The sequence below is a fragment of the Esox lucius genome, chromosome 11 (assembly GCF_011004845.1).
Source record: "Esox lucius isolate fEsoLuc1 chromosome 11, fEsoLuc1.pri, whole genome shotgun sequence".
Classification (NCBI taxonomy): Eukaryota; Metazoa; Chordata; class Actinopteri; order Esociformes; family Esocidae; genus Esox; species Esox lucius.
This window is the reverse complement of record NC_047579.1, coordinates 23653303-23668891: the sequence shown is the minus strand read 5'-3', so window position 1 is coordinate 23668891 and position 15589 is coordinate 23653303. Positions and strand designations below refer to the sequence as shown.

The 15589-nt window shown below is 38.5% G+C and overlaps 1 protein-coding gene across 1 annotated transcript in view; it reads right to left on the bottom strand.

The window, feature by feature from the left end:
• Positions 1 to 15589, bottom strand: part of LOC117595221 (nuclear GTPase SLIP-GC-like) — a 772829-nt gene that overhangs the window by 462709 nt on the left and 294531 nt on the right. The gene's annotated exons all lie outside the window — the stretch shown is intronic.

Sequence of the window (15589 nt, the reverse complement as noted above, 5' to 3'; positions counted from 1 at the left end):
AGCGGCATTGGAGATAGAACGTGCCTCAGAAGCACCCCGTGCAATCTTGGTTGTATCTCTCCCACATTTGGCATTGGGCGGTGTAATCAAAAACGTATGTCACTAATTAAAATGCAAATCAATTTATAACATTTTTGACATGTGTTTTTCTGGATTTTTTTGTTGTTATTCTGTCTCTCACTGTTCAAATAAACCTACCATTAAAATGATTAAACTGATCATTTATTTGTCAGTGGGAAAACATACAAAATCAGCAGGGGATCAAATAAATGTTTCCCCTCACTGTATGTATTTACAGTGGTTTAAAAGGAGAAGGGTCGGGTCTGCTAGGTAACATAGAAATTACAGGCATAGAAGAGCGGAGTCAAAATTATGATTTCACACAGATAGGTGAATTTCTCAGTGTGAGAGCGGATTTTGAAACAACATTGAATCAATACCTTCTGCAAACAATACTGAACCTCCAGACCAAGTGCATGTTAGAATTCTTGGACATTCAAACACATTGTGCGTTATATTTTTGTGAAATATGAAAACTTGCCTATTATGGGCACTGTATAATCACACTTCTTTCCATCAATGTGGTATTGAAGAGAATTTTAGAATATTCTCCTGAACCGGTTTTTAAAATTGTATTGACCATCATAACCTTTATTATGTTGTATAATTAAAAAAATAATAATCAGTAACTGCACCTGCTTTTTCATCCAGTTCACTCTGCTTTTCCATGTTGTATTTCTTGGAACTTACAGTAAACACCTTAAAGAAGCTTTCTGCATCACTGAAGTGTTTCTAAAACATGATCATAAGACAAAGATTGGAAATCAAGCCAAGACATCTTTTGCAAATATTAGTATTGTTTTTGTCATACAAATGTTTCTACTTTCACTAATGTTAGTGATCTACATAAACAGTACATTTTACCCAACAGTTTGTATGTATATGAAACAATAACTATTTCCAAACAGATAGAATAGAATTCCCAAATCTCTTCACTTACCTTTACATCTTTTTGTTTGTTGAATTTTTCTCTCACTTTTTTCTTGGTAATTTCATTTCTGGTCAAAATAATGGAGCGAGCATTATCCTTTGCACTCTCCTCAATGTCGTCCGTCTTGGTGCAGATAAAGCTGATGCTTCTACATTCTCCACCAGGTCCAAAGAGGCTAACAGTGCTGTCTAAAATCTCCCAAGATTCCTTTTCTGAAATTGCTCGTGAAATGTCGCTCACAATCCAAACAACCGAACATTTCCCTATAAACTGAAACAGTGTCAAGAAAATTGTTCAACAGTAAAGATTTATACATTGGGTATAGAAAATCACCACCACCTTTAAAAAAGGTCAACTTTTGTTGCCTTACAGCCTGAAATAAAAACACAATCTGACTTTTTACTGCATTATTTACACACAGTAACCCACAATATTCAAGCGAAAAAATGTAATTCAGAAAAGTCTGAAAATTAAATGCAATTAAAAACAGTAAAATACACCTTTTAGAATAAAAGACCCCCCCCCCCTTAGAATTGTAATTTCAAACTTGCTGAGATATAGCTAACCACCTTCCAGATTACAAATATAGCTAATGGATGTCCATCTTTGTTCAAATGTTGTGATTTTGTTTCGTTCTGTTGTTCATAGAAGACTCCACTATAATTCAAAACAAACAAAGCACTAATGCGGGAAATGATACTTTGAAAAGATCTAAGAGATGAAGTTGTGGAAAGCCACAAGTTAAGGCACATGTATAAGAAGAATTCAAAGGCCTTTTCTATCCCTTTGAGCCAAGTTATTATAATTATTTACACATGACATTTCCAAACACCTTTCAAGAAACCCAAGCACACTGAAAAATAAAATTCAAGCAAAAACAGTAATCACAGGGAAAACACCATAAATTACACCAGAGCTAAATTATGACCATGTTAAGCCAAGGGAAAAGCTAGCCTGAAAAAGTCAGTCTTCAGTCTGTTTTGACGATAGAGTCTGAGTTACGTGTTGGTGACGACATGAATAGGAATGCTAGAGGTGTTGATAGAGTTGTAAATGTGGGACAGGAAGAATGAGGTGGTGATGTAGTTTTAAGTCCAAAAGACAAACATTCAAATGATGTAGTATTGAACATCAATGTGAGGTTGTTTTATTCCATTTTGTTCTTGAATGTAGCCTGTTGTGATTGGTTTTTGTCCTTTGCTCTTGAATGTAGCTTGTCCGACTATTGTTTTCACCTACATCCTATTAGCTTCCTTTTTTGCCGGCCCAGTTTTGTTCAGCCCTTGTTAAGTCATTGAGTATCTTTACTGTATATGTTACAGCCTGCCTGCCTTGTATTCCTGCTTGTTTTATTTTTTTGTGCCTGCCCTAGTTGTCATTTAATCCATAGTTGTCCATGAACTCTGCGCCTGGCGTCCTGCTCTACCTTTATTGTGACAATCAATCTTTTCCCATGATAACCTCACATAGTTGAAGTGATTTGTTGTTTGGAGATTTAGTGTTCAGCAGAGCAAAGGAGCAGGTTTTAATCTGTGTAAAAGGAGAGCTAGGGTGCAGAAAGTTAGTGACTTTATCCAATGCATGCAGGGGAGTTTACATAAACCACTTGGCAAACTTTACGGTGTATAATGGGGAGGTGCACCCTCTTCAGATTGAGTAGATATTACAGTTAGGTGACACTGCTGTAAATATTTCCTACACAAGCCTGTATGACAGTACCGATGCGTAATTTCCAAGTCACCATGAGCGTTTAGAGAGAGTGGCGCTTTTAGCTGTGCCGATTTAAAACAGTACAATTCAGCAGCAGAGTACCTGATCCACATCCTGTCGAATCACTAAACAGGCATGGCGAGACCGGTTTATTTGTAGCAGGAACATATACTGTATATATATCAGCTTATAACCAGCTATACAGTGAGAATACTTTGGAACTTCCATTGAAAAGGAAAACTTTGCTGAATTATTCCAATAAATACTGAATGTATTTTCTCCCTTGAATTGTGTGGATTCTCTATTATTTAATCAGTGTACGTAACCGTTAAATTCTATCAGTTTCTTCTTTGCATGGTAGAGTTTAAGCTTGCATTTGTTGTTGCCGTGATTTAATATGTACACAGATAATGATTTTCGTAAGAGTTCCTGAGCACATGCAGTAATGTCCAATACTATGTGTCTGTTTTTAACGGCCATCCAATATTGTTTTTTGCCATTTTCCCTTGTGTATAGGGATTTTTCCAGATTTGCTGAATCTTGTAATGACACTGTACAGTAGATGATGATATCCCCAAATGCTTTGCAATTTTATGTTGTGATACGTTATTCTTGGATTGTGGCAACATTTGCCCATCTTTCCTTTCCCAATCCTCACTTCTGACAGGCCCATCCTCTCTGGAATGATCTTTTAATACCCAATCATGTTACTGACCTGTTGCCAATTGACCTAATTAGTTGTGTGATATTACGTTTTTTAGCATTGCACGTTTCCTCTGTCCCAGCTTTTGTCGGAACGCATATGTGGAGCCGGCCTATAAGAGCGAATGTCTCTTACTCACTGACTAACTGACTGAGTGACAACCCTGTTAAATAGCGTAGTGGTTAGAGACGCGGACTATGGAACAAGATGTCACAGTCTAAACACATTATGCCTTAGGATTTGTTCAGGACACACAAAAACTTTTGTGGTAGCTGCGTTATAGGAACCCTAAAATAAAACAGTTCTGATGGATATTAGGATTTGTTCAGGATAGACAAACTTTGATGGCTAAGTCTGACTGCAATTTGCACCATAGCTGTTGCCAGATAATTAAACCCATGTGTACCTATAATACAAATCAAATATGGGATGAATACAATGTTAAACAGTACATTGGATCATCATGAAAATAATAATAAATAATTACCGACTTCCACATCGTATCTCTGCTCTTGTTGCAGTCTCCATTTCCTGGAAGATCCACCAGCACAACATGCTCCAGTAGGTCTTTACAGTTTGGCACCTTGATTGTTAAACATTTCACAAGCGGCCAATACATTCTTTCAAATGTATCACTGTTTGAGTCACTCAGTACGTAGCAAGCTATCTTTTTAGACAGTTCTTCAGCCTGCAATTGTAACAAGGCATCACATTACATGTATGAACACTTTAAAAATGATCAAAGACAAATAAATAAAATATAATATTGAAAAAATACATTAAAAGGCATCCAAGATTTCAAGTTTAATTAAATGTTCAAAAATATTTAAAAGGCTGGTATAGGTTGGTCAAAAGCAGTGTAGTGTCAGAAAATGTAGTTAAAATATTATATTATTATTTTAAAAATTATTTTTAAAGCCTGTGAAGTTTGCAAAAAGTAACTTACTGTGTCACAAAAAAGTTTTTTTTTACATGATGAATAAAATTCTGGGATTTCCAAGAGCTTCTTATCCATTAGTTCTTCTACATTTTTTCCATGTCCCTCTTTTCCATACAAAGCTTTTATCTTTTGATAATCCTCGTCACCATCCTCCACGTCAATTTCCTTGTCTTCATCCTCTTCCTCCTCACCAGATTTGACACGTAAGATTGACCATAGCTCATCTTTCCAATCCTAAAACATTTAAAGCATGACAAGTGCATAATATATAAAGTAGCAAAGGCTCTCATTAACTTGCACTTTTTCAGTTAACCTTACTTTTATTTTTTAGGGAACTGCCCCTTGTTAAGACAGATGTTAAGACAGTGCTTCTGAACGGAGTTGGTACAGCTCCCCAGGGGGCGTTCAGAGGATGACGGGATGCACAATATTTTGGAAGGGGGCGTTGAGGTGCCCATGGGGGCATTTGTTTTAAGGCGAGTTTACACAGAAGATTCACAACAAATTGAGTGTTAAGTTTCAACTACTGTCAAAAAGCTGTGGTCTGCAACATTAAAACCTGCCAGTTTGCTTCACTGCGATTGGAATAGATGGCATATCGCAACACTTCTCTTCAGTATTTCTGTCAGTTGCTTGTGGCGCAGCTTCACAGGAACGGGACATCAGACTATAATCTATACTTGCGTTTCCCAATCCTGGTCTTCGAGACCCAAAGGGGTGCATGTTTTAGTTTTTACCCTACCACTCACACACCTGATTCCAATTAAAGACCTGATGATATGTTGATTATGTCACTCAAGTGTTTAAGTGCTAGGGCAAAAACAAAATGTGTAGCCCTTTGGGTCCCAAGGACCAGGATTAGGAAACACTGATCTATACAATTTCACCCACATGGCGTTTACTGTGTAACCTAAAAGAAAATGAATGAATTTCATTCTCTTAAAAGCGTTTATTTCTCTGAGGGATACACCATGAATGCCTTGTTATCGCAATGCTTCCACATTTAAAAGAGGGATATTCCACTGTCAGACTTCTCCTGAAAGCAACTTAGTGTCCAGCATCAAAACGCACATTAAAACACTATTCAATAAGAGTGGCTTTGTTGACATGACTGCAATACAACCAGGCGCTGGACTCTCACTAACTTTCAAGAGTTTTTAACTTATTTTCCTTCTTCCTTCTATTTCCTTCTTAATCCTTCTGCTTTAACCCCTTGATAAGTGCCAGCTTGTCTTTCGTTGGAAAAATTCAAAAGAATGATTATTGTTTGGCATTTCTGATTGTCTGGTTGTTTAATTATGATTTGATTGGTAAATTGCTGTCTGTTTCTGATTGGCTGCTGTTTGTTTTCCAATGTTCTGTTTAACATTGTACAAAGAACTAATAACTCTGTTGTCATTAAATTATGTACTTTTTGATGATAACAATAATAATAATAGTCATTATTATTCAGGGAAATTAGCCTTCATCTTATATGATTGGGGGTGGTAAGGGACCTGGTTATGATCAAAAAGGGACCATGGATAGGGGGCGCTGGCCCTAAAAAGAACGACAAGAGAGTTTTCACTGGCATAAATATCTATGCTCTGAGCAAACATGCATCCAGATCCATAGAAAAATACCTGCCTTTCTATTGACACTGTGTGCACAATTATTAAGCAAATCGTACAGTTGATAGATGCTATTTGTGGTGGAGGTAAACTTAATAATAAACGTTAGTCAGTTTAACACAATGCTTAATGGTGTCTCGCGAAATATTCAAACTCGGCGTGATGTTATTACGTGACAAAATGGGTAGCAGGCATTTAGATTCTCTCAAGATTTATTTTATTGTTGAACAATGGATAATATGTTAATCCAAAATATAATTGAACCTCAAACCTGAATGTTAAATAAAAGTTAGTTTTGATCTTTGTCAGGAGAATATATAAGTGTGCAGAATTATTAGGTAACTAAATTACAAAAAAAGTTTCTCCCAACTCTCAATTTTATTCTCAATTTTTAAAGAAAGTGTAACAAATAAGTAACACTAAATGGCAATGGCAGTCTTCCCTGACTGTAAACCTCGTTTGAGAACGGCCCACAAATTCTCAATAGCATTTAAGTCAGGTGAGGAAGGGGGCATGGTCATTATTTGGGCATCTTTGAGGCTGTTGCTTGCTAGCCAACAGTGAAGTACTTGGGTGCATGTGATGGAGAATTGTCTTTCATAAAGAACATGGCCTTCTTGAATGCTGAGGACTTCTTCCTGTACCACTGTTTGAACAATGTATCTTCCAGAAACTGGCAGTAGGTATGGGAGTTCAGTTTCAGTCCATCTTCAACCCGAAAAGGTCCAACTACCTCATCCTTAATGAGGGCAGCCCATACCAGTATCCCTCCTCCAGTATCCCTCCTCTCAACAGTTGTTCTAGAGATGTGTCTGCTGCCAGAACTCTGATTGAGTACCCTGACCGACTTGAATAGACCGCCATATTAGATAAGAAATCTTGAGATTCGATTTTGATGTCAGCTGATGCAATTACTGAGCCTAGTTGTGTCCATTACTATGCGCTATTGTTAAATAAAACTTTCTATAATTGCCTGATATAATGTCTGTGTTTTTTCAAGATAAGTTGAGTTGCACACAATCAAACAAATACAAATGTATTAATTGAGTGCAACTCAACTACAAATAAAATACATTTCCCTAAACTATTAATGTTTTACTTGGACTTATTTCACCTGTAACTGAAATGGTTGTTCCATTCTAAATTTCCTGTTGATATCTAACTTTTCTAACTAATTAAAAAATATATATATTGTTGGTCACAGTTATTTTAATCTATAGGGAGAGCAAACAGGTTGATATTCTATTAAATATTTAAAAAGCAAGCAAGAAAAAAAACAAGTTGTTAATTGACATTGTATTGTTGTTATTTCTACTGTGCAATTTGCTCCTTATAATACAACGGGTAAATTAGACTAATGGCAGACATTGATTCAGACTTTGATTTGCAGTAGGTTCCCAAATGTTTCAAAGTCTATTACTAATTGTACTATTCCCCATGACACCACATACCAAAACATTGTGCTATAGGAAATAAAACAGAAAAAAACCTATACTATTACCTGCACTGTAATGAATTCAATCTCTGCGATGTATTTCTCATTAATCATATTGGCCTCCACCTGAATCATCACTGAGGTACACGCCCCTTGGTTTCCAGAAGGAAGCAGTTTCGTCTTACCCAAGATGGCGTTTATTAAGGAGCTCTTACCAGCTCCAGTTTTCCCAAAAACACCCACCATCTCTTTTCTGTCTTCATCCAACACATGAATTTTACTTCTGTTATAAGTGAACAACAAACATTATTAAAGCAATTTAAGAAATGGCAGACATTATATGAATCTTTTCATTTGGCATGTTGTCTGTTACATTTTAAAATAAAATAGGTCTACCTGAGGAAGTCAGTAAGTTGTGTAGAAGGCATTCTATCCAGCTTGCCTCTGACTCTTTGCATTATCTTCTTCACCTCTGCCTTTTGTTCACTGTCTGGAAGAAGATCACCAACAGATATACATTTGTTGTACATTAATATTTTGCCTTTAAACAACAGGACTGCATATGTGTGAGGTAATCAGCATACTCACATATTTATGTCTGGTTTAGATTTTTCAATCCAGACATAAGTTATATTGCAAGGTTTACCCTTTATTCGTCTGCATTATTTGCAATCTAAGATGGCCACCATTAGCAATATAGTAGACTGTAACATTAACACTAGAACCGCCAGGCCTTTTAGACCCCCAGTATCCGCCAAAGCCGAATGCCGTTTGGTGTCATTAGCATACTAATCTACGGTTGCCCGGAAGTGCAAAACACAATCGCTAATATAATTACACACCCCAAAAATAATACTCCCCCTAATAGCACAAAACACAACCAAAATTACAATTGCACACCCCTAATAAAATTACTCCCCCCAAAGCAGAAAATACAACCACTGATACAATTACACCCCTCCAATAAAAGTAAAATTCCCAATAGCACAAAACACAACCATTAATACAATTACACCCATAATAAAACATACCCACAAATACAAATACACACACCCCATAAATATACTCCCCCCAATAGCGCAAAACACAACCAGTAAAACAATGACACAAAAGATACAAGACTGTCGTCGCTGATTGGACGCACAACCTGTTATTCAAGGTAAATTGGAAATGACAGTTTAGTAGCTAGCTTTTTAGATACAGTTTCAAAGAAGCAAAGAGAGAATGATATAACAAGACAGGAACGTGTATTTCCCTTACTGTGGCAATACATTTAACGAACGTACACAGTTTCAGTGGGTGTGCCTAGTATAGTGACCTTGGTAAAACCATTACTCTTCTATATCAATTATCCAACTCTGTTTGGAGTAGTGGGTAGTGCTCCCGGTTGTAGAACGGCAGGTCCAGGTTTCGAGATGCTACCCGTCATAACGCCGTCATAACGGTGAGAAGGCAAAAATTGTTGGGGCAATTATTAGAAAATGGAAGAAGTTAAAGATGACTGTCAATCTCCCTCGCTCTGGGGCTCAATGCAAAATCTCACCTCGTGGGGCATCAATGATCATGAGGAAGGTGAAGGATCAGCCCAGAACTACACAGCAGGACCTGGTCAATCACCTGAAGAGAGCTGGGACCACAGTCTCAAAGAAAACCATTAGTAACACACTACGCCTTCATGGATTAAAATCCTGCAGCGCATGCAAGGTCCCCCTGCTCAAGCCAGCGCATGTCCAGGCCCGTCTGAAGTTTTCCAATGACCATCTGGATGATTCAGAGGAGGAATGGGAGAAGGTCAAGTGGTCTGATGAGACAAAAATAGAGCTTTTTGGTCTAAACTCCAATCGCCGTGTTTGGAGGAAGAAGAAGGATGAGTACAACCCCAAGAACACCATCCCAACCATGAAGCATGGAGGTGGAAACATCATTCTTTGGGGATGCTTTTCTGCAAAGGGGACAGGACGACTGCACCATATTGAGGGGAAGATGGATGGGGCCATGTATCGCAAGATCTTGGCCAACAACCTCCTTCCCTCAGTAAGAGCATTGAAGATGGGTCGTGGCTGGGTCTTCCAGCATGACAACGACCTGAAACACACAGCCAGGGCAACTAAGGAGTGGTTCCGTAAAAAGCAATCTCAAGGTCCTGGAGTTGCCTAGCCAGTCTCCAGACCTGAACCCAATAAAAAAATCTTTGGAGCGAGCTGAAAGTCTGTATTGCCCAGCGACAGCCCCGAAACCTGAAGGATCTGGAAAAGGTCTGTATGGAGGAGTGGGACAAAATCCCTGCTGCAGTGTGTGCAAACCTGGTCAAGAACTACAGAAAACGTATGATCTCTGTAATTGCAAACAAAGGTTTCTGTACTAAATATTAAGTTCTGCTTTTCTGATGTATCAAATACTTATGTCACACAATAAAATGCAAATGAATTACTTAAAAATCATACAATGTGATTTTCTGGATTTTTGTTTTAGATTCCGTAACTCACAGTTGAAGAGTACCTATGATAAAAATTACAGACTTCTTGCATTGTTAGTGGGAAAACCTGCAAAATCGGAAGTGATACGCATAGCGGACCTCTCTACGTTCTAAATGCAAATACGATGGTCCAATCCCAATGTCCACACTCACAGACTCACGGAATTTGAGGTGCGTTCAGAGTCTATAAGTGACATGAATTGTCTACAGGTGACATGAATAAGTTATCAAACCAGAAAACGAGCCAGAAATACTTAATTCAGCCGGTCCGCAAATAAGTGAAAATGATTGTTGCCCACTAGATTCAAACCGACGTCTCCCACATGCGAGAGTGTTTTTAACCACTACGCCACGGTGCTATATGGGAGAGCAGGGTGAATTGAGCCATATAATCTAAAATAAACAGTTTTCAAAATATGACTCTACAAACAAAGGTCTCCTGATAAGGGGTAAATTGAACATAGGAAGATGATAAGTTTAGCCACACTGAGGTTAATTGTGACGTTGATTATGTTGAAATAAAACAGAACATTTTCACCTCTTTTTCAAAGCAAGAAATATTGAATACCAAATGACTTCCTAAAGGCCAATTTTCTAAAGCAAGGCCTTTCAAAATGTTCTGAACAAAATCAAGTTCAAAATGAAGAACAAAATCGACGTAATGTTTATGTGGTGCATTCTGAACTGTCATTGTCAGTGGTCAATTCATGGCAACAACGTACCTTTTTCTTTAATTCGTGATTGATATTGATATAATAACTTTCAATAAACGTGACGATAACGGACTTTTTAATCAAGTTAAATTATGAAAAGAATTAGTGGAAACCCAACCGGTTATTGGAATTAGTGGAAACCCAAACTCTTTTATTGCCCAACCGGTTTTGATCTAGCCTATATTACCCCAAAGAGTATGCCAAAAAGTATGCACAGATCCATCAGAATGGTTGCAATATAACGCAATATAATGTAAACAGTTTTATTTTAGGCTTACTGTAACGTAGCTACTGAAGGTTGTAGCCAGCAAAATTGTTTCTATCCGGAACAAATCCTAATACATTATATATTTTGACAGTGATGAGACCTTAACGTGGGCCCTATTGTTTGCAGGTCCGCTTCTCTAACCACTACACAATTTAACAAGGGGTAGTCAGTCAGTCAGTCAGCTTACGTGTTCCGGCAAAAACCGAGAAGAGTAATTAGAAAAAGACAAGGTCCAAAACGAATAGTCTATGTGAACGGCATGTCTTTGCAGGTCTCTCCCGGGGTTCTAATGGGGCTATCGAGTTGATTTCAACACCAATGCATAACTCTAGTCCCCTAGATCAGTGGTCCTTAAAGTGGGGTGCACGACAACCCTGGGGGGGTCGCCAGATGATTTCTAGAAAAAATATATTTAAATTAAAAAGTGCTATTTTTAATGAACCTGAAAACTGTTACAGGGTATATAACGGGGAATACAACTAGAATAGGTTAAATATGTAAAATATTTATTTTTCATTTATGTCGTCGTCACAGAACAAACTGGTTGGTTGAATCAGTTGCACGGGTTAACAGTAGCCTATCTACGGAGCCACACTTGCTGCTGTGTGCATACATTTAGTTATTGATAAACATAGCCTACAACATGGATCAGTGGCTTATCCGTAGCTCTACAAAACAGTGTCTAACAGCTGATGAAAGCATTCCTTCAGAAAAGGAAAATTAACTTCCAATGATAATGAGCCTACGTGAAATAAGAAGGCCATCCAGGCCGACAACCCATTCAAAGTCAAAGAAAATCAAGAGGAATTCATAGTTTTGATTCACTTGCTTTACGATTAACGATGTGCATCATCCTCAAACTTCTTTGTTCAGTGGTTCTTGCACACAAAAGTTTAAAGCCAGTGAAACTGAAAAGACATTTGCAGACCAAGCATCCCTTTCATGTTGATAAATCAACAAGTTTTTTCAGCCGAAAGTAGGCAGAGCTATGTACTATTAAAATAGTAAACTCCATTAAATCATATCCTAGGAACACCAGGCTGTTCGTCCCCCTCGGCCTAGAGATGGTCACAGAATGTGAAGCCCTGCTGGTCCATACTGCGATCAAGTGGCTTTTACGTGGGAAGGTTCCACCAGTTTGAGCAGTGTGATGAGGTGCGCATTTTCCTAAATTAGCTGGGTACCCACTTGCGGACCACCTGACAGATCCCAAGTGGATGGTAAATCTTGTTGTTTTTCTGATAAACCTAATGTACTTAAATACTCAATCCAAGGCAGGTACAAATATAGGCCTATTGTTGTTTATCCGATAAAATCGATGCATTCACAAAAAAGTTGGAGAGATGAGCTGTGCAAGCTAAAGGCGGCAATATCGTAATGTTTCCTGAGCAGGAGGAATTTGTTTAGGGCAATGAAATGGATTTCAATAACATGACGGAAATTATCACTTCACATATCGAAGGCCTTCTGGATTTATGTACTTCACTTGATGAAGTACTTCCCAAATGAGACAAATCCACAACGATATGACTGCATATGACGACTGTTCACGGGCAACTGAGGATTACCTGTCATCTGACCTGGAGGACACACTGATGGAGCTGTCCAGTGATTGGACCTTACAGGAAATGTTCACCACAGTGACACTTGCTGTAATCTGGATTTCAGTTGCAGAGAAAAACCCATGACTATCCAAACCAAAGCAGAGAAGGATGTACTGATTCCGTTTGGAATCAACCAACCAACTTGAGGCAACATTTTCCACATTGAAATGTATTTAAAACAAATACACATCATGTCTTAATGTGGAGGATGATCTCAAAGTTGCCATTTCGGCACTCAAACCCAGGATGCAGCTGTTGTACTACAAAAAGCAGGCCCACCCATCTCATTAAATGAGTAAGTTGCTCAGACTTCACTTATCAATTAATAAACAATACCTGAGAGAACTGAAAGAAGGTAATTCATATACTGGCTAATAGTTAATAAGGATTATTTTATTAGTTATCTTAATATGATAAACTGAATGTGTCTACATATGTGTCGTGTAGTTTGAGGCCTTATAATTTCTGTTACTTTTTTTGAAAGGAAAAAAGAAGGTGCAGGAGCTGTATGTCAAAAGTTTTAAAATCTTGCAAGGTTGTTCCTTTATATGTCTTTACATTTTCACTCTGTTATATAAAGTATAGTATGCGGCCAAACGTATGTGGACACAACCATCAAACTTATTTGACTTTGTTGGACATTCCATTTCAAAACCACAAACATTAATATGCAGTTGCCCTCCGCCTTTAGTAGCTATATCAGCCGCCACTCTTCTGGGAAGGCCTTCCACAAGATCTTGGAATGTTTCTGTGGGAATTTGTGCCCATTAAGCCAAAAGAGCACTAAGGTTAGACACTGATGTTGGATGGGAAAGTCTGGCTCTAAATCACAGTTTCAATTCATCCCAAATGTGTTCAATGGGGTTGAGGTCAGGACTCGAAAAAGCTTGTTGAACCATGTCTTCATGGACCCTGGTTTTTGCACAGGGGCACAGTCATGCTGGAACAGGAAAGGGCCTTCCCCAAATGGTTCCCACAAAGTTGGAAGCACCCAAATGTCAAACAAATCTTGTGTATCTTTTAGCATTAAGATGACTCTTCACTGGAACTAAGAGGCCAAACACAGCCCCAGATCATTGTCCCTCCTCCACCAACCTTATATTAGGCACTGTGCATTCCGGTGGGCATTCTCCAGGCATCTGCCAAACCCAGATTTGACCATCAGACTGCCAGAAGATGAAGCATGTTTCCTCACTCCAGAGAAAATGTTTCCACTGCTCCAGTGTCCAATGGCAGTATGCTTTACAGCACTCCAGCAAATGCTTGGCATTGCGCATGTTAATGTGAGGCTTGCATACATTTGCTTGGCCATGGAAACCCAATTAATGAAGCTCCCAACACACAGTCCTTGTGCTGATGTTGCCTCCAGAGGCAGTTTGGAACTCTGTGGTGAGTGATGCAACAGATGATAAGCAATTTTTACGTGTCAGCACTCGGCAGCCCCGCTCTTTGTGTTTGCGTGGTCTACCTCTGTTGCTGGGCTGTTGCACCTTGAAGCTTCCACTTCACAGATATAGCCCTTACAGTTGACCGGAGCAGATGTAGTAGGGCAGAAATTTCACAAACTGACTTTTGGCATCCTATTACATTTTGACGTTAAAGTCACTGAACTCTTCAGTACGACCCATTGTACTGTCAATGTTTGTATATGGAGATTTCATGGCCATGCATTGGATTTTATGCACCTGTGATCAATGGGTGCGGCTGAAACACCTGAACTCAATGATTAGTGGGGGAATCCACATACTTTTGGCCATATATTGTATCTGGCAGATAGAGAAAATATATAAATAAAATAAACTACATTTAATTAATTGAGGTCAATAAAAAAAAACTCTTACCTACCAAACATTTGAGGTAGATCGATGGATGCAGCCCTACTCTTCAGCTTCTTTCTTTGCATTTTTGCATTGGCTACCTCATGTTTCCTTTTCTCTGGAAACAATTTTAACCATTTTTATATGAATACTCAAATCCATACGTCAGCATTCACAGAAGGTTATTGAGAACAATGCCATAGGTTTGTAATCGTAGACATTTCTGATACTGACAGTTGTCTAAGAAAATCTCTTGGAGATCCTCTCTAGCCATTGGAGAATGGCTTTGTGTGAGTTCCAGTCAAAATGTTTTCAAATCAAATTCTTGGTGTCCTGTTCAATTTCTTTATACGTTTAATTTTTCTGGTGTCCTGTTCAATTTTAGGAGGACCTGAGCTTTTGGACCACGCCTCAGGACTACCTAGACTGACAACTCCTAGCTTTCCCTATAAAAGTCCTACTGTTTGTGCTGCAGATCTACTTTCTGCCTGACAATTCCTGTTGTCACTGTCCACAGCCCACCTGGTTGTCCCTGTCCTTGTTCACCTAGATGTGCAGCTGATCTGGATTCTGCTTAAGCTCACATGTATTTAGTGACCCAAAATATTGTATTTAGTGACCCAAAATGTTAATGTGTCCCTACAAGGTCATGTACTCTCATAATATTCAACCAACACAGCCAGAAGAGTACTGGACAACTGTTACGTCCCCAGTGCTTAAGAGTCTAAGAGTCTAGCTCCACTCTAGGTTTCTTTCTACAGTGAACAAAATTAGAAACGCAATTCTTTTGTTTTTGGCCTTTTATTGTGGCCAGCCTAAGGCACACTTGTGCAATAATCATGCTGTCTAATCAGCATCTTGATATGCCACACCTGTGAGGTGGATGTATTATCTCGGCAAAGGAGAAGTGCTCACTAACACAGATTTAGATGGTTTTGTGAACAATATTTGAGAGAAATAGGCCTTTTGTGTACATAGAGAAAGTCTTAGATCTTTGAGTTCAGCTCATGATAAATGGGGGCAAAAACAAAAGTGTTGTGTTTATAATTTTGTTCAGTGTAGTTTCTGATCCTCCAATGGAGTGTTCCCTAGCAAATGTGCATATATTTATTTTTGTTGCTTGCTCTTTGGGGATTTCGGCTGGGTGTCTGGACGAGCAGTTTTTGAGAACTGCTGATTTAAAAGTGTTTTCATGAAATGTATTTGATTGATTGGCTGTGCCTTTTACCTGAAAGAAGTTTATCCACACTGGTTGAGGGCATACTCTGAAGAAACAAGTAAATTATCATCATGGTTAAGGCATCATTTTACAAAACTTACAA